This window comes from Rhinopithecus bieti, unplaced genomic scaffold (genome assembly GCF_001698545.2).
Source record: "Rhinopithecus bieti isolate Rb0 unplaced genomic scaffold, ASM169854v2 scaffold_21542, whole genome shotgun sequence".
Lineage (NCBI taxonomy): Eukaryota > Metazoa > Chordata > Mammalia > Primates > Cercopithecidae > Rhinopithecus > Rhinopithecus bieti.
This window is the reverse complement of record NW_016810483.1, coordinates 1,867,619-1,892,964: the sequence shown is the minus strand read 5'-3', so window position 1 is coordinate 1,892,964 and position 25,346 is coordinate 1,867,619. Positions and strand designations below refer to the sequence as shown.

Genomic DNA, 25,346 nt, shown 5'->3' with positions numbered 1-25,346 from the left:
CGTAAATGGTGGCTCTGTAAGCTTGCCTACAATAATTTAGGTGGAATAATTCTGAGGCCACATCCACACTCAGTAAAGGACAGAATATGATCAATTCAATGATGTCTGCCAGGGCACGGGATGGGCACAGAAAAGGGGAACTATAAAATCGAAAGTGTGTCAAGAATGTTTGCCACTTCTAATTTAGCCAAAAGGTTTGATGTTTTGTGTAGGTATCATGTGAATAAAAGTCTGCCCAATACATTAGAAGTTTATGGTGAATTTGTATGTCCAGAAAAATGTGTGTATAATCCCATAAGGGGCTTAGAGAGGAATGGAAAATACCTGCAATATAAATGCAGATTACCTTTATTACGAAGTTGGATCATAGTCTCATTCCTAGACTAATTTCCTATATCATAAAACCTATATTCAATTTTATAAATAGCATACACCAAGAATCATAAATTCAGTTAATGCAGAAATTTAACAGATTTTTTTTTAATAAAAGTGAGAAAAGGCTGTTTTAGAGAAATATCTGAGAGGACAGAAAGGGTTCTTTCTTTGAAGATATGTTTTTTCCCTCTGACTCTACCTCCTTAGGGACCTAACCAGAGAAGAAATAAATTTCACAGCTAATATATATGAAGTAACATGTTTAACATTATCCAATGAATTTACATCTATCTACACCATATAAATTTATCTCACATAAACTGTCACCTCCAACAGAATTCATTAAAACAATGTTATAGCTTCTGAATTAAATGCAATCTTCTAATTGGAATTTAATCTTAAAATAGGGGTTGGGGGTTTTATTTTTTAATTGACAAATGGAATAATTCATTAGTTTGTCTTACAGTTCTGTCTGAAGAACTTAAAAGTAAATTTGACACAGGGATGGGCTGGCTACTGCTGTGTGGTACTAGGGAACTGGGGTGGGGGTTTGGAGGTTCTTTCATCATCTGCTGAACACCTCCTGCTGCTTATGGGCAGGAAGGGATGGACACTGTCTCACCATCCTGAATTACTGCATTACTAATATATTCCATTACCTCCACGTAAATGTCATGTTAATTTCTGATCTTCATCAAGCCAGACAATGGTTTCCACCTTGGCCCCTAGCCAGTTAGCTATGTGGAAAATATTTAGCCAATTACATTACTTGTATTGGGTTAGGAACTGGAGAGAAAGGCAAAATAAACGCATCGAAAATACTTCACAGATAAAATGTAAGTTGACACTGTCTTCGCATGCGGGAGCCTGAGTGATACAATCTGATAGGCAGCTGCCAGCACTCATAACTGCTTATTAAATCTAGACTGTCTTTATGGTGTGAGTGAAGATCTGTATTTTTACCAATATTAGGTTCATTGTGTTATGAAAGAGACCAAAATACTTAAGATCATTCGCTCCAGCTTATAAAACATATTATGTAGTTTATTAAATTGTTAAAATTACTTTTCAAAGTCAAAATTCCAGAGACTGGAAGTTTAAGTAAAACATAGTGGGCTGGCCCTCTGACAGGCTGCAGCATACAGCAGACCAGAAAGGAACCCCGTCAGCTGGCTCTCCTGGCCCAAGGTACCTGCCAGCTGCACATACCTTCTGGAAGCTGTGCCACCGCTGCCCCACCCCAAAACCGGTCACGGAAAGTCCATATTCTCGAGTTTTATTCTAAAAAGAAAGGAACTCCCAGCCAATAAGTAGCCCTTCACCAAGTCTTCGGTGAGAAGGATGCATCTGCCCATGTTTAAACTTCCTAGTAAGTCGAAAGGTAGCAATTTCACCATGAGAGAGATCAAAAGAGGAAGGCTGGGCAAATAAGGGAAAACAATTGTGAGCAAATCGCACACAATGTTGCACGACATTTATGTCTTTTCACCAGATCTATGAGCAAGGGAAAACTTATTGGTAGAGACGATGTAATGACAAAGCAGAGACGGACGAACAAACCGACACATTTGCCATCTCTAGTCAGCCCTTCTCAAAACAACTCTATGCAAATACAAATCGCCATGATCACATTTATTAATAACACTGCAGTTAACTGCCGATTAAATATGCAGCAGGCATTGCCAGTCTTCACTCTGGAAATCCCGTGATGTGCATCCTATAGGTACCAGTGTCAACTAAAGCTTCACACCAGGAAAACAGGAGCCAACTCTGACTCCTTCCTGGTGAACGGTGGCATTAAAGAGCCACAGCACAAAGAGAGATGCGAAGTGCTCAGCCCTTCTTTCGCTGTCTCCTGCCTCTAAGTTAATTTATTATGCAAGCATGGTTATCGCCAGCATCAATTGAGTACATTAACCATCTTCTGACCTTAAAAAATTGGCCATAATGATCTATTTGAGGAAACCTTTTATTTCATGGTTTCATTTCCTTGTGTTTGAGTGAGGCAATTTGTTGTTCTGGTTGCCTACCTCTGTGACTCTGACCCTGGTCTACCAGGAGGACACTTACCATGAAACATTTCACTCAGAATTAGAATTTATTTCAAGCCTAAAGACTCCAAATTATCAGCTGCAACAATTAATTGGTGCTTCTTTTGGTTATTTAATAAACTGTAAAGTTCTAAAAGGCACAGGACTGTGAATAAATGTTTGACAATGGAATGACTATCAGATGCATAATGCATGGAAGGCCAGTCACTGCAGCACAGAGGGAGACAGTGAGTCTTCTGAGCAAGCCTTGGAAATGCACCTTGAGAAAAAAATGGGGCCAGGCACAGTGCCTCACGCCTGTAATCCCAGCACTTTGGAAGGCTGAGGCAGACGGGTCACCTGAGGTCAGGAGTTCGAGACCAGCCTGGCCAACATAATTAAACCCTGTCTCTACTAAAAAATACAAAAATTAGCTTGGTGTGATGGTGGGCACCTGCAATCCCAGCTACTCAGGAAGCTGAGGGAGGAGAATCGTTTGCAGTGAGCTGAGATTGTGTCATTGCACTCCAGCCTGGGTGACAAGAACAAAACTCTGTCTAAAAAAAAAAAAAAAAAAAAATGGAAGGAGAATAGAAAATCAGAACATGTGGTCCAGCTCACAGGATACCTCTACCTTCTACTAAAAAATACAGAGAAGGGAAGTTTTTTTTAAGCCTGACAAATACTAAGAATTTCCTTATTTAGAAAAAACCTAGTATTCCACTAGGCCTAAAAGTACATTTTTTCAAAACAGATACCATTTTCATCATAGTTCTTCAGATGGATTTTTCAAATAATGGGCCAAACCCAATTGAAATTAATGAATAAAATGAGCCTCGTCTTCAACAAATTCATTCATGTGGTTTTGTTCAATTTCATACATCAATTTTATAACAGTGAGATTGAGTCAGACTCTCTCAATACCAAAGACAGAGATGACATGTAACCAAAAACCTGAGTTTGTTGTTATTTCAATACCTTCAGAATTCTAACAACTTTCATGAATTCTCATGTGTATATGAATTAGACCAAGGCTTTGTTGTCAACTCTACCTGAATTCCTAAAGGTACGACTTTTCTTTATTATTATTATTATCATTATTATTTTGAGACTGAGCCTCACTTTGTCACTGAGGCTGGAGTGCAGTGGCACGATCTCCGCTCACTGCAACCTCTACCTCCTGGGTTCAAGGAATTCTTCTGTCTCAGCCTCGCAAGTAGCTGGGACAACAGGCACCCACCACCACACTCAGGTAATTTTTGTATTTTTAGGAGAGACAAGGTTGCACCATATTGGTCAGGCTGGTCTTGAACTCCTGACCTTAGGTGATCTACCCGCCACGGCCTCCCAAAGTGCTGTGGTGACAGGCGTGAGCAACTGGACCTGGCCAAGATACAAATTTTCTTAGCACGTGCTGCCTGTTCACTAATCTACAGACCATCCACAAAAGTCTATCATACATGCATAGCAATGGAAAACCTCAGGAGTTCACAGGTGAGGAAACCACACAACTTGCCCAAGGCCACCCAGTAAAAAGATCAAAGATCACCAACAACCCTAAAATTTCATGACTCCATTAACCATTTATTTTCATTGTGGACATCCTTGCCTGTGTGTTACTGTTTACTATTTGCCTTATTTCTTGCCACTGACAGAAGTAATACTGTAGGGAAGATAGGAGACTGGATTTGTTTTTCTCTCTCTCTAGCTCCAGCAGAACCAGTATAAGTTATCAGTTAACAAACTGACAGGAAGTGCCTTTTCGAGCCAATAGTTCTTTGAAAATCATCTGGTCGCTAATATTTGAGCCAGTTGCTTCACCATGAACACAGTTTCTCTGGACAATAAAACTAACGTATTTTTTAATGTATAAAATGGGAAGGATTTGTCAAAATGACCTCTAGCTATAAAATCTTTACAAATCTGGCCCAAATAATTGAAAGCATAACAATGTCTTAGACACATCATCAGAGGAGGTTTACAAAGCTAAATGGGCAGGATGTCTTAATCTCTGTAATTGAAATAAGCTAGAAAGAACCACTGAATCATGACCAAACAGCTGTGATCCAGTCCAGACCAACCCCAGGGACTTAGCCATCCCACCTAGACTTATGGACTTAAGCTGTCCCATTTGTAAACTGAGGTGTTTAAACAGATAATTTCTAGGGCCTCAATAACACTGATAGAATAGGATCCTCTAACCTATTCTATGCTTTGTTTTAGATATAGAAAATCAGGCCTGGCGTGGTGGCTTACACCTGTAATCCGAGCATTTTGGGAGGCTAAGACAGGCGGATCACCTGAGATCAGGAGTTTGAGACCAGCCTGGCCAATGTAGTGAAACCCTGTCTCTACTAAAAATACAAAAATCAGCCGGGCACGGCGACAGGCGCCTATAATCCCAGCTACTCAGGAGGCTGAGGCAGAAGAATTGCTTGAACCTGGGGAGGCGGAGGTTGCAGTGAGCGGAGATCACGCCACTGCACTCCAGCCTGGACAACAATAGCAACACTCCGTCTCCAAAAAAAAAAAAAAAAAAGAAAGAAAGAAAATCAAAGAAGAGAGAGACTAATTTGCCCCATGCCAGGTTACTATTAAGCCTCCCAACTCCCAATACAGTGCCCTTTCTGCTTCACTACCCTTCTCTCCATTATTTACAATTTGCTTCCAATATTACTGCACTAAGACAGAAAAAGATGAGTTTATGCCAATGGGTCTTACCATTAAATGTCATTCAATACAAACCCTGAAATGATACGGTTCTCCATAAAACTGACCTCATTCAGTGACAAGGCTACCACAAATGACGTCAGAGTTGTCACCCAAAATGCCTGGCCTCAACCAATCATTGTCTCTGGTAACAACAAGTCACAGTGTTCATTACTACAGGGGAGTCACTGATTGATGAGGAACAGGATAGATGGAAAACACACAGAGAAAAATATCATCATGTCCCTTCTAATCTCCCTCTAAAAAGGCAATGAATAACCTAGTAAGGTTTCTATACAATAGAAAAAAAAATCCCAGAAGTCTTTCAAAAAATCTTTGAAAATCCCAAGTTTCCAATCCTTTGGCTTTCTCAAAAGTCCTGATCATACAAAAAGTTTGGGATGGGACTCTCTGAAGGAACAAATTAGACTCAAATTTTCCCTAAAACTCAAGATGAAAAATTATTGTATTATTTCATGGTGGCTCATGTTATCACCAAGTTGTAATGAGACCAAAAAAGCAATTACTCATTCAATGTTGCACATGACCCAAAACTGACATGGTCCACTCTTCAGAATATGATTAAAACAAAGAAGCAAGCAGAGAAAGTTCTCCTATGTCCTATTATGCCTTTTATAAATCCTCAGATCACTGTAGGAATTATCTGAAAAGATTACACCAGAAAACAATGATGGAGTTTGTCCCTTCTTTCAAGATGAGAAGCTCTCATCCTGGGTGGGCAACTGTCTTGAAGGACTTTTTGTCTTGTGAATTTTCAGATGAATAATCACAAACATTCATTCACTCACCCTTTTGGCTAGCAGGCATCACATCCATCCGTTCATGGCTGACAGCAAATCAGAGAAGGGATCGAAGCCCTCACCATTGTCGAAATGTTTTGTTCGGAAACTGGAATTGTCAACAAAAGCTTCTGGGACACTGCAACACAAAAATTTTTTTTTACACATAACTAAGATGTAACTTCTAAAACCACCACTTCCTTACACTTGAAAACAGCAAGACATAGATTCTTGAGGTAGGGGAAAACACCGTTCAAGCCAGGGTATGTCAATACATCAAGTGTGATGCTGTCAAATATGAACCGGAAATACCGTTTTGAAAGATACATTTACTAATCATTTCAACACATACACCAAAAAGTTGTTATTTATTATGGGCTTTGTACCAAGTATTTTAAATATTTTAGCATATGAAAATATCACTTCCCATTATCAAGTGTTCAGGTAACAATAAACTGTTTTAACTAAAATATTACACAGATAAATGTACCCATTCCCTATTAAGTTGTGATCTTTATCGAAGAAAAAAAGTAAACAAAAAAATTAAATAATTTTAAATTATTTTAGAAATACTAATAGTAATAATGAACGTTAAAACTAGTAGGAAAGGTAATCATCATTTTTTTTTCTCCAAAATAATTCTGTTTTATTCTAAAAATGATTATGGATTACATAAGGAGCAATACTCATGGAGATGTTTCCATCAAGAAAGCACGTACTGTGCGATGGTCAGGGCTCAAAAGTTGAGAAGCCTGAGTTCTGGACCCAGTATGGTCTTCAATCACTAGTGTGGCCCCAGGACGGTCATTTATCATCTCCAGATTCCAGTCTCTTCACCTGTAGGGTCAGGGCATTAACCGATGCTCTTCAAGTTCCTTCCACCTCTAAGCTTCTGTCTTTTTGAAAGAAGTATATTTCTTCTAACTACTTTAAACTACTAACTTCTCCTTTAAGTGTACTGATTAAATAGAGGTTTTGGTTTTATTTTGTTTTTATCATGATTCACTCTTATGCTGACCTGCCATCAACACTGAAGATGTTCTGTGACCAGAGAGTTTTTCAAGCGCTTAGAATGCTAACCCTGGCACCAGTACCTAACCCTATTGAGCCAGCACCCCCGGTGGCTGGCAGCATCCCCTGGGTGCCCAGGAAAGGCTTCCATTCTTCTCCAACAAGCATAGCTCTAAGTCCTGTAGAAATCTGTCCAGATGTCTTCTAGATTGATGCTTCTCAAACTTCTGTGCATAAGCATCTTTTGGGGAGCATTTCAAAATACAGATTCCTGGGACCCATCTCCGAAGGCTCTGATTCACTAGATCTGGAGTGGGCCTGAGATTCTGCATTTCTAGAAAACTACCAGGAGATGCTGATACTACCAATCATGGACCACATTTCGAGTCGAATGGCAAAGTCCTATTCTCCAAGCCTCCAAGCAGCTCTGAGATCCAGGAAGTACTTCCAAGGCTCAGACATGCTACCTAAAGCCATGAGGTCTATGTCATATAGCAAAAAAAGAAAAAAAAAAAAAAAAGAAAAGAAAAGGGCTGAAGTTGTTTACCATCTTTAGGATAAAATTTGAATTTCTTCCCATGGCCTGAGGGCCCTACATAATCTGGTCACTTCCTACTTCTCTGACCCTACCTTAACTACCAACCCAATCCCAAACAATAACCAATGTAGATACAGTGGCCTTCCTTTTGTTTCAAGCAAGGCAAGTGTCTTCCCGTCTCAGGGCTGGTGCACTTGCTACCTCAGCTTCCCGAGACGCCATGAGCCCATTCCTTACACAGCTGGCCCCTTCTTAGTACTGGATCTTAGGGACAAAGGCCACTTCAAAAAGCTTGTCTTGCCTACCTACTTAAGTTAGGTTCCAAGTTACTCCTAATCATATCATCCCATGTGCTTACTTCAGAGCTTTTGCCATGATCTATTTACTCACTTGTCGTCCCCACTAGAATGTAAGCTCAATCAGATAAAAGAACTTTTTTTTTGTTCATCGCAATACTCCAAATTTTCAGAAAAATGCCCGGCTCATAGCAGGTACTCCATACGTTATCTTTTGAGTAAGTAAATGAATCAACAATTGGAAGAAATAACTTTTACAACCGTTATTTCATTCTATTCTTACAACAAAGTTCTCAGCAGATATTATTAAACTCAATATGCAGGTAAGACAACTGAGGCACAGGGAGTTTTAGTAGCTGACTCGACTCTATAAAGCTTGTGTTCATGGGAACTCTATATTTTCCAGCCAATACCCTAATACAAAAGTCCTGAGTTTTTGTGATATACCCTTCCGACTCAGGCTTGCTCAAGTGAATTTTGGCATTACCTGACCTTACTGGTACTACCAATCATGGGCCACATTTTGGAACAGGCAGGTAATGCAAATGAGCAAAGGAGGCCAGGTGTAAGGTAACAGGGAGAGGGAAGAAACGTAGCAAACTGAGAAATCCTCATTTTATCAGCTTCAAGGAAGAAGCCATTGGACTTCCCCCTCCAATTACTGCCACATGGGAACATACCCTCAAGAGCCTCAAGAGCTTTCAATTCTACAAATAAAGGAAGTAATCTAGATTTCTATTTAGTAAAATTTCAGAATCTTTCAAAGATGGCAGCTAACTTTTTAAATAAGTTATATTTAAACAAAACAAACAAGTTGCAATCCCTGTAGCAAAGGATGGATGAGGTCACTCACTGTCTCCAGTTTGAGGATTCCAGGGTGATTCAGAAGCACAGAGAAGCAGTACAGGTGACACAGAAAAGCACCAGTAGGTGTCTGGGCAGATAAGAGCTTTCCAGAAGAATTCATTATCTTGAGGTTTTGGAAGGAATTGGAAGATTGGGTGGAAAAAGCATTTCACAGGTCGGAATATCATACTCGAAGGCTTGGGGGTGGGGAGTAGGCAAGTCAACAGCAAAGACAGCCATGAGGAGAGAGCTAGTGGAGGTTTCCTGTGGGAGTTTCATTTTCATTCGGACTGGAGGAGTAGCAGCTTTCTAGCTAATACATAAATCGGTTAAACAATACGTTATGTGGCTGGATGTGGTGGCTCACGCCTGTAATCCCAGCACTTTGGGAGGCCGAGGTCAGGAGATTGAGACCACACTGGTCAACATGGTGAAACGCCATCTCTACTAAAAATACAAAAATTAGCTGGGTGTGGTGACGCCAGCTACTAGGGAGGCTGAGGCAGGAGAATCGCTTGAACCAGGGAGTCGGAAGTTGCAGTGAGCCGAGATTGCACCACTTCATTACAGCCTGGTGACAGAGCAAGACTCTGTCAAGAAAAAAAAAAAAAAAATGCTCTATGTGTATGGTCATTAGTGCTGTCTTATTGACTTCTAATATTTTAAAGTAACCAGGCTTATCTAAAAATAAAGGGTGAATCACCAATGTGGTGTGTGGAAGTGTGTATGTGTGCGTGTGTGCGTGTTGTTAAGAATTAAACAGTCATAGGATTGAATTCCATCTTCATGGAACCCCATAGCTAACTAAAATACTTAACTGTTCTGAACTCTAGACAAAAAAAAAATACAGCAATTGAAATTTTTAAAAATACCAGAAGATAGATACCCAAATAAATTATCCTTTCCACAGTGCAGAGGCAAAAACAAAAAAGAAAAGAAAAAAATGACAGAAATCCCCACCTGCCTACGTAGAATTGTATAACTAGAAAAACTATCTTTTAAAGCTGAGGGTAAAATCGAAGTTTTTTCGAACAAACAGAAGTTTATCACCTCTCTTTAAGGAAATTCTAAAAGACTTATTTCAGACCAAAAAAAAAAACAATTTCCCGGAGAAAGTTTTTTGATTTAAGAAGGGAGGGAATTGTGAACTTATGAATTAAAGTGAAAAGTAAATGCACTAATAAACAATGCGCGAGTCTCAAACACTTTTAAAAAATGTAGCAGTACCCCCACTTGCTTTGTACCCCAGCTCACATATTTACACTGTAGCAATATCAATCACCAAGGCCATGGACTGCAAATGTGAGTGTGCAGGGGGGCACCAGCCTAAAGCCCAAGTTCCTGCCCTCCATAGTCCAGAGATTCTTAAATAAGTTCCAGGAATCTGCTGTTCTACCAGATACCCCAGGTAACTCTGATAAAGATCTGAAGAACACTGCATTGCTCTCTGACTACTTTAGGGAAAGGAATTATTCAGTGAACCCCCAGGGGCTCATCCCTGGGAGGCTCCAGCTGAGAACACTATCAAACCTTTGTTCTTTTCCACTTCACTACAGCCCCAGAAGTACCTTGGCCCAGGAGGTCAGCAGTAACCCTGCCTCAACCCTGCTAATCAAGAGCTGCAATAAATTAAAAGCCCATTAAAATATTTTAGTGAAAAGCCTAGAAGTGCTGAAACATTAATTGTGCCATATTCAATCTGTTTTCCTAGAGATTTGAAAAGCCAGATTACCATCTTGGGGGTCATTAGAAAGAATGAAGCTTTCTCCCTATTCGATTTACATATTTAAAAATGCATGCGTTCTGGCAGTGGCTACTAAGTCCTTTCCAATGCTTTTCAAGTCCTGTGGCTACTCCAAATGCCACAGTCTAGCCATGGAGAGAGAAGCGTGGAATGCCACCCGGGCCTGCCTTGTTTTTGTAAAGCAAAGGAACCCAAATCCCAGGGCCTGTGGTTGCAAAACAGCTCCAGGAAAACAGGTAGAGGCAGCAACAAAACAACAAGTGATGTTTTCTTGTTTTGTTCTCCCCTGTTTATTTTTCCCTGAAGCAATCCCTGCTCAGTACAAAAGTCTGCAGGGAGCTGGAAAGAGCAGCTGTGGTTCCCTGAGGCCGGGACCTAGCAATCAAGTTGTTTACCAAACACTGCCAGGCACCAGGAAAACAACAACAGCACAGACAGCATTTGCATCTATTTTTCAAAAACAACCTCCAAAAGTCTGCCCTGGAACTTGCCTGCATAGCTGAGAGAAGAGCTTAAAAATTAAAGGAATGAACTGTACTGGGTATTGGCCTCCATGGCCTAAATGTAATCAAGTATTCCATTTCTACTGAAGAATGTCTATCCTAAAAAGAGAGGATTGAGGAACTGCAGAACTTCAAGCAGTGGATTGATACGGACAACGTGCTCATCACGGACATTTCTGAGCATGCCAACAAAAGCCCTCTCAGTAAACTGACATCATATGCTAAGCCTCCAGCAACTCACAGACATCTTAACCAAGCACCAGAATCTCCAGGGGGGTTTGTGAAACACAGATTGCTGGGCCTCTCCTCCAGTTTTGCATTCTGTAGGTCCAAGATGGGGCCTGAGAATTTCCAGCAAGTTCCCAAGTGATACTGATGCTACTGCTCCGGGCACCATCCTTTGAGAACCAGTGCTTTAAAGCTAGATGCTCTATACCCACTCTGAAGATCTAGGAAGGAATTCATTTCCCACCTTGACCTCTCCCACAGGTTACTGGCTGAGTTATGGCAGTTACCTCGCATAGCTGTTTCCAGAACAAAATGCATTGGATGGTTTCCATCTGCTTCTCCAGAGGCTCCACCCACTATCCCCCACCCAGCTCTGTGTCCTGGAAGGCTGCTCTCTGTCCAGCCAGCCAATGGGAGTTCTCATCTCAGGAGGCCAGAGAAGATGGGGTATTCATTTCTCTGGTTCTGAGTCTCTCTTTGACCAGTGGCAACCCTGCCAGGCAGCTCTCTCCACACAACTTCTCTCTCTGGGTTCTTTCTGCCCTCCTCTGCCTCCCTCCCCTGGTCCACTTAAGGACTAGGAGAATTAAAAGCCATCTATTTCAATCAAGGACCCTGATACAAAAGTCAAATTCAATGTGTTGCCCACGGGATCTCCCTTGGTTTGAGAATGCTAAATGGCAATTTTATACACACACATAATATACGTATGTATATATACACAAGTATAAACATGCACAAGTGTACATATGTACATAGGAACATACAGACATACAGATATATACATCTTCACTGCTGTATGTTTTTAAACGCAGCTAAATCAGATTGGCCAGAAAACCTGGGAGTCCCCTGGCCAGGGCCACCTCATGGAGTTTGCATGGATGTTTCCGCGGGTCCCACGTGCCACAGCAAGAGTTAGCCCGCTCTGTCTAATCTGTTACACAACCTTATAAAAAGTGCATTTGTGAGAGCTTCAATCCTTCTCTAATTTACAAACTTAGTTTCCTTTGTTGCAAATGGCACCAAAATAGAAAGGGAACAGAAGTGGGTGGAGCGGGCTCCATCACCAACTCCTGTGAATAACTTTTTGACAATGCTGAACCCAGTTCAAAAAAGCACATCAGCTGCAAAAAAAGGTATGTGTTTGTCAGCTCATAAATAAAATGCCAATCCACCTCGATTCATAGGCTAGGAAAAGAAGAACAAATAACACTTCTGTTTTTAAAATAATAATAATAACTCAAACATACCCTAAATAAGCATCTGTCTTTAGCACTAGGTTCTAATACAGTTGTGGTAAAAACGGTCACCAGATTTAACCAAATGCTTCACTACACCAACCTCCATGATTTGGGCAAGCCCATTTAACTGACTTTGTTTCAGTGAAGTTCCCTAAAACTAACCAATCACTATTCCTTTTATTAATCTTCCACTAGTAAGATTTCTTTCAACTCACCAGAGGACTTACTGGTATCTATGTTCAAAAACAAATTTTTAAGTAAACCCGCTGGATTAATTAGAACACATGGGGAATTACGTAAGTGCTTTTGTAGCTCTGAGGCTCAACCTGAAACCCTTTTTGGTTTATTTATTTATTGCTCTCTTTTTCACTAACAATCTCCTGAATATTCCGCTTGAAACTCGCAGGCTAGTGAGATTTTTCCTGTGGCATCTGTCTGCTCCATTCCCCCTTCTATGTCCAAACCCTGCTGTAGAGAACAACTGACCTAACTGATCACTTCCCCTCTTCCGGGATGAGACAGACCATCATCCTGCCCCCTTCAGAACACTCCAGAATCTCCCTTCTGTGTTGAAGAAACTCCACTCCTCCTTTCCCTAGGCCTTAGTTCTCACCTCTCTCCACCACCTTCCACTACCATCATCTGGATGAATGGAGAGACTTGCCTTTTACTCTTTTTTCTACCCTTAAAGACGTCTCCTCTCTCCTTTTCCAGAAGCCACTAGTTCCACATCTCTCAACTTCAGGCAAATAAAAAAGAAAGAGTTGGCCTCTCTTCAATTCCTGTTACAGCCAACTTGTTCCTCTGCCAACAGCCCACCTCGCCTGTCACCTACCCTCAAGGAAAGTACCATCGCCTTCCTCCACCATGATTCCAAGATCCATGGAAACCTTTCTACTCATAGTCACATGTAAGGGAATCACTGCTTCCTGCCCAGCCAACTGGCAGTTACTTCTAAATGTCAAGGATGGGTTAGGCACAGTGGCTCACACCTGTAATCCCAGCACTTTGGGAGGCTGAGATGGGCAGACTACCTGAGATCAGGAATTCAAGACCAGCCTGGCCAACATGGTGAAACCCTGTCTCTACTAAAAATACAAAAATTAGCCAGGCGTGGTGGCGGGTGCCTGTAATCCCAGCTATTCAGGAGGCTGAGGTGGGAGAATGGCTTGAACCCGGGAGGCAGAGGTTGTAGTGAGCTGAGTTCAAGTCTCTGCAGCCTGGGCGACAGAGTGAGACTCTGTCTCAAAAAAAAAAAAAAAAAAAAAAAAAGTATAATTTATGGTTTATAACACAAAGGACAAATGCTTGAGGGATGGATACTCCTGACATGATTATTATGCACCATGCACCACCTGCCTTGTATGGAAATACTTCATGTATCCTCTAATATATATACACCTACTATATACCCATAAAATGAAAAAATAAAATGTGAAAAAATAAACTAAATAAAAAAATTTTTAAAAAACAAAGAAAATACTCATTGGCACATTTCAGATTTGGGACTTTCAGGTTTGGGATACTCAACCATTAAGTATACATAATGCAAATATTCCAATACCCAAAACAAAAAAAAATTCAAAAATCTCAAACACTTCCCAGTCCCAAGCATTTCAGATAAGGAATACTCAGCCTGTATATGGTTCACAATTTCTGTCTAGATCCCTGCAGTGTGGTCACTTCTGTTAACCTCAGTAGCCATAAAGATGGCGCTTCCAACAGCCTAGCCAAGGCTTACATCAGGCCCAATAAGGATAAAGCACTCAAAAAAAAAAAAAAAAAATTGTTGAATGAGTGAATATATGCCTGTTTTATCTTAACTTCCTTAATCCTAAAAAGTTTCCAGTCCACTCAAGAAGTGGCACAGCACAGGAGCTACGATCATGAGTTGCTAAATGGACTGCCTGGGTTCAACCCTAGCTCTGCCCCTTATTAGCTGTGACCTTGATCAGGTTCCTCCACATCTGAAAATTGGGTTAATATTTGACCTCACACAGTAAAGGCTTAATAAGTGCTGGTTAACAGCCACTACTTCCTCTACATCTGAGGGCATGGTTGAAACATGGATCTCGCCATCCCTTAGAACTGTTCTACTTCTAAAACTCTGAATTCTCAAATTCTCCCCTGACTAATAACCTCCCATGGAGCTGGGTCATTTCTCCTGAACTTGCTCCTGGACTACACTGAGACATGCCACTAACCACCTTGAATCCATTGCTCCTCCCAGTGCACAAAATCCACCTTCCCGTTTCTGAACTCAGTGTCTTTTACATCATCTAAGACTCACATCGTGGCACCCAGTGCCCTGAAAACTCCAGTATCCCTCAAGATGGCCTTGTCTTTTCTACTGACTTCCTGTTCAAGCTCTTTGGTTTCTTTACCAGAGTGAGATCAGTGAGGCAGGGTCTGTGATTTGCAAGTTATATCCTGGATGGTGGCACGACAGTGCCTGGGACACAGAAGGTTGGGAGGTATGACGTTCATCTGGAAGGCTCTTTTGGGGAGCCAGGAAGAGTCCCCAGAAGCCGACCTGGCACCCTATCTATAACAAGTTGCTCTTTAAGAATCATGGGAACTCCAGGATCATTTTCACAAAGACCTTCCATTCATAGTTCAATTAAATGGCAGAAAACACAAACCTTCCCTTCCCACTGGCAAACTGGGTCTAGCTAACTGAGCAGGGCTCACATAAGGCAGGTCTCCTGCTAGCAAGGCAAGTGGCGGCCCTGTCCCCAAGGCCCAGGGGAGCCTCTGCGGCTCCCTGCAAGGATGGTCAAGTGAACAGAGAGCTGGCTGCCATCTGGGTTCTTTATAAGGCTTTTGTGGTAAACATGTTTACTTTCTTTTGATTGGCTGGGCTTATCAAGTATTTTGTTTTGAGTCTTGCTCTATAAACATGTTTACTTTGAGGGGAGAGCTTTTTTGATAGCTAGCGCACTTGTTTTTCACACTTTTAAATTCAAAACATATTTTTCACAGCCTGTGGTAAACAACTCAAGGTGGTAAACAAATTATATTATTTTCATCTTCACACTAGAAAGGTGATCCCTATGTATCTATTCAAAGGCTTGAACTGGTTTGCCGGTAACCAAGGCTTTCTACTGGATGAGAACAAGAATTATATTCATAGTGATGATGTTACTAAAAGGAAAACATTACAATGGCAAATCCTGCAGTATCAAACCTAGGCCTCAGTTTCCCCAGTGGGAACATTCTAGAAGAAGCCATCCATAACAACAGCAGGGGTAGCCTTGTTAATTGACGACATCCATATTTTCCATGAAAAATTAAGGTTATGTAACCGGCATACATAACAGCTAATACGGGAGGAAAAATCAAATAATGTTTCAAAGAATGAAGAAACCAACTAGGTCACAACACTAAGTGCAATTCTTTTGAGATCTGTTTTCTGTGATGATTTTTGCCTGCTTTACAATTAGAAAAAAAAAAACAAGTAGTAGCCTCTAATGTAAAACTGAAAAGCCTTTCGTTATTGGAAAAGGAGGAAAATAACAAAAGAGTTAAGAGAAGAAAAAAAAGGAACATATCTCTTGAGAGAAAACCAATGGTCCTTGAAGTAGGATTTAAAAGTGCTGTTTACATAGAGGCATCAGAAGAGCCCCTCTGTGGAGGTAAGTGTGAAGTCCCATAGCAGTGGAGCCAAATCTGTCTTCTAGAGAGTTCTCTTGGTCTCCATGTTCCAACTAGAAACAAAAGCCATCTTACCACAGGCCTTTGCAGTTAGTTACAAGTTACTTAAAGGAATAAAAATACAGGCCAAATTATTTGATAAAATAAATAATACCCCAGCCCCCAAATCATCTTCTAAGCTTATGGCCAAGTTAAGTTAAAAAACAAACAGAATTTCAACATGATGAAACCCCATCTCTACTAAAAATACAAAAAAAATAGCTGGGCGTGGTAGCACACACCTGTAATCTCAGATACTCGGGAGGCTGAGACAGGAGAATCACTTGAACCCAGGAGGCAGAGGTGGCAGTGAACCAAGATAGTGCCATTGCACTCTAGCCTGAGCAACAGAACAAGACTCTGTCTCAACAAACAAACAAACAAACAAAAACGAATTAAGGTTGTAGCACCAAACTATGGTAAACCTCCTCAGTGACTCAATGTTATTATTTCATCAGATATGGTACTGTAGGGAGGGGAGAATGGCAGAAGACACAGAAAGCCTGTATGGAGCCTCATCCATCATTCAGGCTGGAACATGCACAGAACATATAGGCATCAGAGTACAAACATACTAAGTAGCCTTGTTTTCCAAGGTTGTAACATGCTCTGGGGACATACTGCATTAGGAAGTCAGGAGAAGGAGCCAAGGGCATTTGGAGGCAGCCACTCTTCCTGACTTTCAGATTCTCTCCTATCAAGGAAGAAGACCAAAATAAATAATTTCCAGGTAGTTTTAGCAGAAGGGCAACAAGGCCCAGGGGGTGAGTACACATCACAAATTCCCAGGAAGACCAACGCCGTTCCAGCTTTGCCAACAACTGTTTGAGATGTTTCACAAGTCAGTGAGCTTCTCGGAACCTGAGTTTCCCTTCCTATAAAATGAAGGCATTTGAATCCCATCTTTTTGAACAATACTATGTCATAATTTTATGCTTCAAATTGGCAAAACCACTTTGGGGGATAACCAAGAATTCCAGGCTACATCATCCAATCAATACAATACTTGGAGCACTTTCAAAAAACCCACCAAGGAACCAAAGCTACCACAACTTAAAAGGAGCAGAAATGAAATTTCAAATTAATATGACGTTGGCCAGTGACTAGTCATCAAGCATACTTCAGCATTTAGTTGTCTGAACAGACAGGTGACTCAGCGGGGAATGCGTTACCCAGCCAGCCACGCTCATCTGACCCACTGCCTCAAAGTAATTTTTCCTCAATCTTCAAAACCAAGAAAGTAAATGACTGATGAAATGACTGAAGAATAACTTCCAGACAATTCTTACAACATTAAAAAATAAAACTAAACTTCAGCACAACAGTAAGTAGATAAGAAGAAAACAACCCGGTTCAGAGCTGTCCAACGTCTGATGGCCACAGTTCCTTCTGACAAAGGAAACATGCACATTCCAGGGTGTGGAATGATGCGGTTTGGAAACGTCTCGAGGGGCCACGAAAAGAGCTGATGATCAGGACAATGTCATCAAGAAAAGAGTCACGGAGCCCAAGTGGTGACATTTCTGTTGCAAATGTGAGAAAGGAAAGGAACACACTGGTCCTTCATCCTGGTGTTCACTGCGGTCATAGGGCTTTTGGATATCCTCCTGGGTACATCCAGTTCTGAGACCAACTAACGTGTGAAGCCTGTGCTGCACTGCACATGAGGTACTCTGCCCATAGCATTTCCATCTACTCTCTTATTAAGCTTTGTAACAGTGGCAAGAGTAAATACTATTATCTTACAGATAAAGGAACAAAAGCTGGTGAAGGGAAGGAAGTCCTTTATCCAAGACGACAGTTAGTGACACAGTCACATCTTTCTGAAACCCAAGCCTCGTCCCTTAACCACCACTGAACACTACTGAGTAACATTTTTCCAACAGCTCAAACAGGAAAAGTAGGAACATTTGGAAGGGTTCCCAAAATAAAGCCACACTGGGAATACAGAGTTATAATTCTACTCAAAACTCCACATTGACTCCCACTGTCTAAATCCCTTGGCTTCTTGCTTGAAGTCAGCCAAATCCAGGAAGCAGAAAAGCAAGGAGCCAAGTCACCCCTGGTAATGCAACCTGGAAATGACATGGGACATCTCCCCCAAGAAAGGAGACAGGGAGGGGGTTTATGATAGCATACGAGGCATGCACTCAGTCCTCCTATTAGACTGTAGAAGAGGGATGCTTTCTTTCTTTTTTTTTTTTTTTTTTTTTTTTTTTTTTGAGCTGGAGTCTCACTCCGTCACCCAGGCTAGAGTGCAGTGGCACCATCTTGGCTCACTGCAACCTCTGCCTCCCCTCCCAGGTTCAAGTGATTCTCCTGCCTCAGCCTCCAGAGTAGCTGGGATTACAGGCACACGCCGCTACGCCAGGCTAAATTTTGTATTTTACTAGAAAAGGGTTTCACTGTGTCAGCCAGGATGGTTTCGATCTCCTGACCTCATCATTTGCCCGCCTGAGCCTCCCAAAGTGCTGGGATTACAGGCGTGAGCCACTGCGCCCAGGCCTGAGGAGGGATGCTTTCTAGTCCTCTCTCTGTCCCCCTTCAATTCTCCCATTTTCTTCTAAATCACAACTGTGGGCATCGTCCCCCTTCCTCTCCTACTTCTTCCCCTCCACGAATGTCACCTGTCTAAAGTCTAAAGGATGAGATGATCACTTCCACCCGGAAGCCTCTCAAATGAAATTAAATCAAACATTTATTGCACTGTGGTACACATGCATTGGGTGAGGTGGAGGACACCCAGGCACAGTCTGCCTCTCAGGGCGAGAAGTTAAATAACAATGTGCGATTTAAATAACATTTCAAGACAACAATAAGAGCCTTGTCACAGGGAGTACATGATTAATTGCCAGATGAATTCTGCAGACAATAATTGCTGCAAAGTTCAAAAGGAGGGAGCAATCACTTCCAACAAATATATCCCAGGTTGCAAACTCTCCACTGTGGAGAGTCCTAGTTCGTGGTTGGCTTCGGCAGAGTGTTGGGAATTCGCTGCCTGGCATCCGATCCTGGCCATGCGACTTGTGGTCCAACCCTGTTTAAGCTTTCTGGGCCTCTGTTTCATCAGCTGCAAAAAAAAGGTAACGATACTTCCTATATCATGGAGTGCTTTGAAGATTAAGTGGGATAATGCATGTAAACCTTGAAACAGGGAAAGTGGTGGTCTTACGTCTCCTGTCTCCATGGCTGTGTATCTACCATTTGAATCCGCACACTCTCCCTACACTGGCTCCCCCTCCTCACCTTCCTGTGTTCGCCAAAGCCCCAGGTTTTCTTTCCCAACTAGCTGGTAACTTTTCCAACTAAGCGGTTCCATAGTGTCCTTCCCCCAGTACCAACCAGCTACCATGTCTCCCCTTGACTTAGGCTCGGTGCTGGCTCTTGCGTCCAGATTTCCACCTCCATTTCTAATATCCTAGGACAAGAGCAGAAAGCTGAACATCAGGGCACCTGGGTTCAGCTCCCAACACTGACATAGAGTAGCCTTGTAATTCTGCACAAATTACACAGTTTCTCTAAACCTCCATTTCTGCTTCTATAAAATGTAGCTAATGAAAGTCCCTACCTCCAAGCATTGCTGGGATTAAGTTATACAATTGGAGAGCACTGTGCTCAGTGCCTAGCCAACCAGCAAGGGCTACACACCTGAGAGCTGCTGTTCTCAGCTTTGCTTGGACCACACAACTAACTCAACAACAGTGTCCCCGACTGCTCTCTCCTCTCTCAAATGTGCGACTTGCTGCCAGTCCTTCATGATACCAGATTTGGGTCAGCAAACCATAGAACTTAATTATGCCCCAGTTTTCTTTCATGCCCACTGATCTAATTTTACATCAAAGTTTCACAAATAGAAACAGGTACTCTCATGCACAGCCAGGACCAGGGTAAACTGACACCGCCTTTCCAGTGGGGTGGTGATTGGCTTCAACAAGACTTAGAATCCCTTCCAAAGAGTAAGGAGTGAACAGGAATGCATGCTCTTAACAAAACAGTAATCACTGGGGTAAATTCAACTACAAGGTCACAAAGGAATACATCATAGCATTATCTAGTATATGAAAACAGAAAAATAAATGTCAGTTAAAAACTATTTCTGATTCATATGATAATGAAATACTATGCAACCATTAAAAAGTATTGTAAAAAGAAACAAGGGCATAGAAGGAAACGTGATTCCCAAATCATACCTGCTTACCAAATGTCTATTGAATGATATGTTGTGAAACTGCTTTTTTTTTTTTTTTAGATGGAGTCTCGCTCTGTCGCCCAGGCTGGAGTGCAGTGGCACAATCTCGGCTCACTGCAAGCTCTGCCTCCCGGGTTCACGCCATTCTCCTGCCTCAGCCTCCCAAGTAGCTGGGACTACAGATGCCTGCCACCACGTCCAGCTAATATTTTTTTATTTTTAGTAGAGACAAGGTTTCACCATGTTAGCCAGGATGGTCTCGATCTCCTGACCTCGTGATCCGCCTGCCCTGGCCTCCAAAGTACTGGGATTACAGGCGTGAGCCACCACGCCCGGCCCAAAACTGCTTCTTTTTAAAGTTGTTTGAGTACTTACTGTGTATCAGCTGCTAGGAATGAGCACATTACATACACTAGGCTACTGCAAAATCCAATGAAGTGTTATTATCCCCATTTTACAGACAGAAAATGGAGACAGAGGGAAATGAAATAACTTGTCCAGATACAACTAGTAAATGGATTTAAACCCAAGTCTTATTCCAAAGCCCTTGCTCTTTTCTAATGAGTGCTGCTGCCTATAAACTTATTAGTATATTTATGGCTATATTAAGTATATTTCTATAGGGGAAAAGGACTAGAAAAGCAGACAAAATACTAGATGTAATTCTTTTAGGGGTAGCACTATAGATAATGTTTATTCTAGCTTTGATTTGGTTTTAGATTCTTTACATTTATCATAAATCATTTTGTAATAAAGGGAGGAAATTTGGGGACAAAGTATTTTTCTGTTTTAAAAGCTCAAATGGCAGCCACCATCTCTCCCTCACTGTGACAGAATCAGATGCGGGACAGGCGCTGGGCTTGTGAGAGAAGGCAGTGCCTACCCAGTGGTTAGAGGTCCAGGTGCTGGAGTCAGATGGCCTGGGTGCAGACCCCCAAGAAGCTCTGGGGAAGCTGCTCGGGCCTCTGTGAGTTAGAAATAAGAAGGTATGTACAGGGCTTGGATCAGGGTTAAAAGATCCTGAGTGCTCTGTAATATTAGTGATACTTATTGTTTTACAAGTGACATCTTCACCATACTCAATATGTTTTATAGCCTCTCTCTGCAGAGGTGACCAAAACATCATTAAGGCAATGTGTCCCAATATCTTTTAACCAATTAACATAATAGATCCTACAACCACCCCTCTCTGGCCCCCAACCTCCCAAGGGCTTAGGGCTGTCAAAGCAACAACTTAGGTCTGCACAGTGATACTCTGCCTTGGAATTCTGCTCTGACCCTGGCTGGCTCTGAAATCTTGTGGATGTCACTTAACTTCCTTGCCTCAGTTTCCTCACAAGATGGAGAGGGCAACAGCTCACAGCTGACAGGATTGTTGTAAGGACAAAAGGAGAAAATGTATGTGTGATACTAAGCCTACTGGGACTTCTCAATAGACTTGACCCATGGTGACTACTTCAACATTTTCTTTTTTTTGAGACAGAGCCTCGCTCTCACCCAGGCTGGAGTGCAGTGGTGCGATCTCGGCTCACTGCAAGCTCTGCCTCCCGGGTTCACGCCATTCTCCTGCCTCAGCCTCCCACGTAGCTGGGACCACAGGGGCCCGCCACCACGCCCGGCTAATTTTTTTGTATTTTTAGTAGAGACGGGGTTTCACCATGTTAGCCAGGATGGTCTCAATCTCCTGACCTCATGATCCACCCACCTCGGCCTCCCAAAGTGCTGGGATTACAGGTGTGAGCCACCGCGCCCGGCCTACTTCAACATTTTCTGATACAGCTCCACTCTCTGTATGGATTTCACCAATCAGTATGGGTTTCTTCCTTGTAATGGTTTTCTTGCTGTCATTTTTCCAAATTTAAGCATTGTATTTAATAGAGAATAGAGATGATGCATGCCCTTGTACAGACTCTGATACTGTATGCTCCCGTATTAGTCGGCTAGGGCTGCTGTAACCAAGTACGAGGGATTGGGTAGCTTGAACAACAGGCATTCATTAATATTTGCTCATGACTCTAGAAGCTGAATGTCCAAGATCAAGGTATCCACAGGGTGGGTTTCTCCTGAGGCCTCTCTTTTTGGCCATCTTCCCTCTGTGTCATCACACAGTCTTCCCGAATCGCCTCTTCCTATTAGGATACCAGTCACACTGGATTTGGGCTCACCCTAATGATCTCATTTTTAATTTAATTCTCTCTTTAAAGGAGGCTGAGGCAGGAGAATCACTTGAACCCGGGAGGCGGAGGTTGTAGTGAGCTGAGACTGCGCCACTGCACTCCAGCCTGGACAACAGAGCAAGACTCTGTCTCAAAAAATAAATAAATAAAAAGAATCAGGCCATGCACAGTGGCTCACACCTGTAATCCCAGCACTTTGGGAGGCTGACGAGGGTGTATCACCTGACCAGCCTGGCCCACATGGTAAAACCCCGTCTCTACTAAAAATACAAAAAATTAGCCAGGTGTGGTGGTAGCTGCCTGTAGTCCCAGCTACTCGGGAGGCTGAGGCAGGAGAATCGCTTGAACCCAGGAGGTGGAGATTGTAGTGAGCTGAGATCACACCACTGCACTCCAGCCTAGGCAACAGAGTGAGACTCTGTCTCTAAAAAAAAAAAAAAAAAATCAGTTGACCTTGGGCCTTGGGCAACCTGAGCCAGCCCAGGTACTTCAGAAAATGAAAGCACACAGGTGCAGCACAATGGAAGGGCTCCCCGCTAGACACTTATGTGTACTGTCCTCCCAGTGCTGCAGTGAGCTCCTTGCTCTTCCCAGCCCCCAAACCTGCAGAGGGGGCTGATGCCTACCAAATGCAACGTTCAACTAAGCTCTGTCCAATCGAGTCAGCAGACCCAGCCATTGCTCATATTTACGTTTGTAAAAAATCAGGATGGAAAGTGTTCATTCCTGGCATGAACTCCCCAATCTGGGCTCATAAACATAAATCAAAGCTGAAGGTCATTTTTAAAAAATCAGTACATACCTCATTAAAACAATTTTTTTAAAAAAATTGAGTTTCTTGAACCACGGCCTATAATTTACAAAGTGCAAATGTCTGAGATACGTGTGCTAAATTTAAAGAAACAACTATTATTAAACACCCCATTATGTAAGGCAGTGAAATATATTTGCACTCTGTATATCCGTTATAATATTTCAACTGAGCCTCACAATGTTTGGCAGTTCTTTCCTTCGGTGATAATAAAAGGCTTTTCTTTCCATTAAATATCTAAATTAAGTCAAATAGTGTATGTTAAATAAGCCCATAAGTCCTTTTGTATGATGCAATGAAGTCTTGAAATGCTTATCTACTGAGCACTCTGGCTTAAAGGCTGGTGGTTTATGTCCCCTGCAGAGCCCCGGGACCCTGCTGGCTTGGCCAGACTGTGAAAATAAGCTTCAAATGACCAAACGCAACTGCAACTTTAAAAGTAGGAACCAGACCAGACACAACAAACCACAGTGTAGTCAGCCTCACTTGTCATAATTCATGTGTGTGGAATTCAACTGTAAAAGCATTCACAGAGTGCTAAATTTCCTCCATTGGGGCATTCCATGAGGAATGTCAGATTTTGAAAAGCTGCTGATAAGCCACTCCTGATTACAAATCTACGAGTTGTAGAATTAATTTAAAAAAAAATATTTATCCCAATCCCAAAACATCTCTGTCTGTGCCATTCAATCCTAAACAATGTAGGCAAGCGCCAATATTTTTAAATACCCAGGCCATAAAAATATGCACTCAATTGGTGGCCCTGTATTAACACTGACTTCCTTTTTTTGGTTTTCTTTTAGCTCCGTGTCTACATTATTCTCCATTTTGATGGCCTACATAATGATCACTTATAGCAATCCTTTTTTTGAAAAAGAATCTCATCATGGTTCAATGACTTAAAAATATAATTCTTACAGATTTTTAAAAGAGAAACTTGAATGGATAAATATATTCATGTGTAGATTTCGAAGCCATGCATGTATATATAGATGTAAACACATGAAAATGTAATAATCCAATTAGCACATCTTTTTTGGAAACTAAATTAATCTTAACAAAACTGGCCTAAGCCTCAGGTAGGAGTTGAGGGAACTGCTGGTGATGACAATGACAATAATAGTTGCCATTTAGCCAACATTTACTTTGTGCCAAGTGCAGTGTTCAGCCCTCGACATCGATTTTCCCATTTGGCTTCTCACAACAAAGCTCTGATGTAGGAATGCATCTTTATACATGAGAAAACCGCAGCTCAGAGATGGAAAGTCACCTGCTCAAGGTCACGTAGTAATTAAGTGGAGGAACCAGGGGTTGAACCTGGTTCACATTGTGCTATATTGCCTCCCAGTGGTGCCTTACAGACAGGATATAGGGCCTGGCAAAGGGTAGGGTAATATACCCAGGCCCCTAAATGACCTCTTATCTTGGCTAGGGACAGGCAGCACAGCCTAGGCCCCATCTCAGGAAAAGATTGAAGAGTAGACACGCCCAGTAAGCAAGGTAAACAGCCAGACCCATATCCCAGCTCTCTTGCAGACACAGAGGAAGAAATCCCCAAGCAAAAATGAACTCCTAACCTTCCTCCACTTATTACCTTATTGCCTTGTTACCAAAAGCACTATATGCATGTTCCTGAAGAGTCTACTTTTCCCCTGTCACAACATACTTAAGTAGTACATATTTAAGACAGAAAAGCAATAGTAATCGTCTTCTTTCTACAATGCAATCCAACTTTTCCTGGATGACAAAAGATGGATAAAGGGATGAGAGAAGCAAAGGTGCTGGACTATCCATTTGTGAATGCCACTTCATACAACAGCTGGTCACTACCCGGTGGAGTAGAAAGAGAACAGAAAGGGAGTCAACCAACTTGGATTCTCGGTTCCATTCTGTCCCACATCCTGGTACCGTCATCTCTTCCCACACACAGTAATGAGGGAGGAAACATCATCTCCACCCCGTGTTTATTTCAGACTTTCTGTAACTCTGAGAGCTTCCTTTGGGTTCACAGAACCAGCATGCCAGCCCTACAGCTCAAGCACTAATGCCTAACAGCCAGGAAACGATATTCTCAAGAGTTAAACTGAGCATCTCCTTACACGGCAAGCACACAGGAGGATCCCTGAGATACCCATAAGGTCTGTTTTAGGGGAAC

General features: G+C 42.0%; 1 protein-coding gene across 6 annotated transcripts in view; it reads right to left on the bottom strand.

Moving 5' to 3' along the window:
* FOXP1 (forkhead box P1) overlaps positions 1 to 25,346 on the bottom strand; it is a 639,921-nt gene that overhangs the window by 543,372 nt on the left and 71,203 nt on the right. For 5 of the 6 annotated variants that reach the window (XM_017892176.1, XM_017892168.1, XM_017892169.1 and 2 more), the window contains exon 2: positions 5,924 to 6,053. The exons of the other annotated variant lie outside the window; for it this stretch is intronic. The gene's annotated coding sequence lies outside the window, so the exon portion shown is untranslated. The remainder of the gene's footprint in view (positions 1 to 5,923; positions 6,054 to 25,346) is intronic. 6 annotated transcript variants of the gene reach the window in all.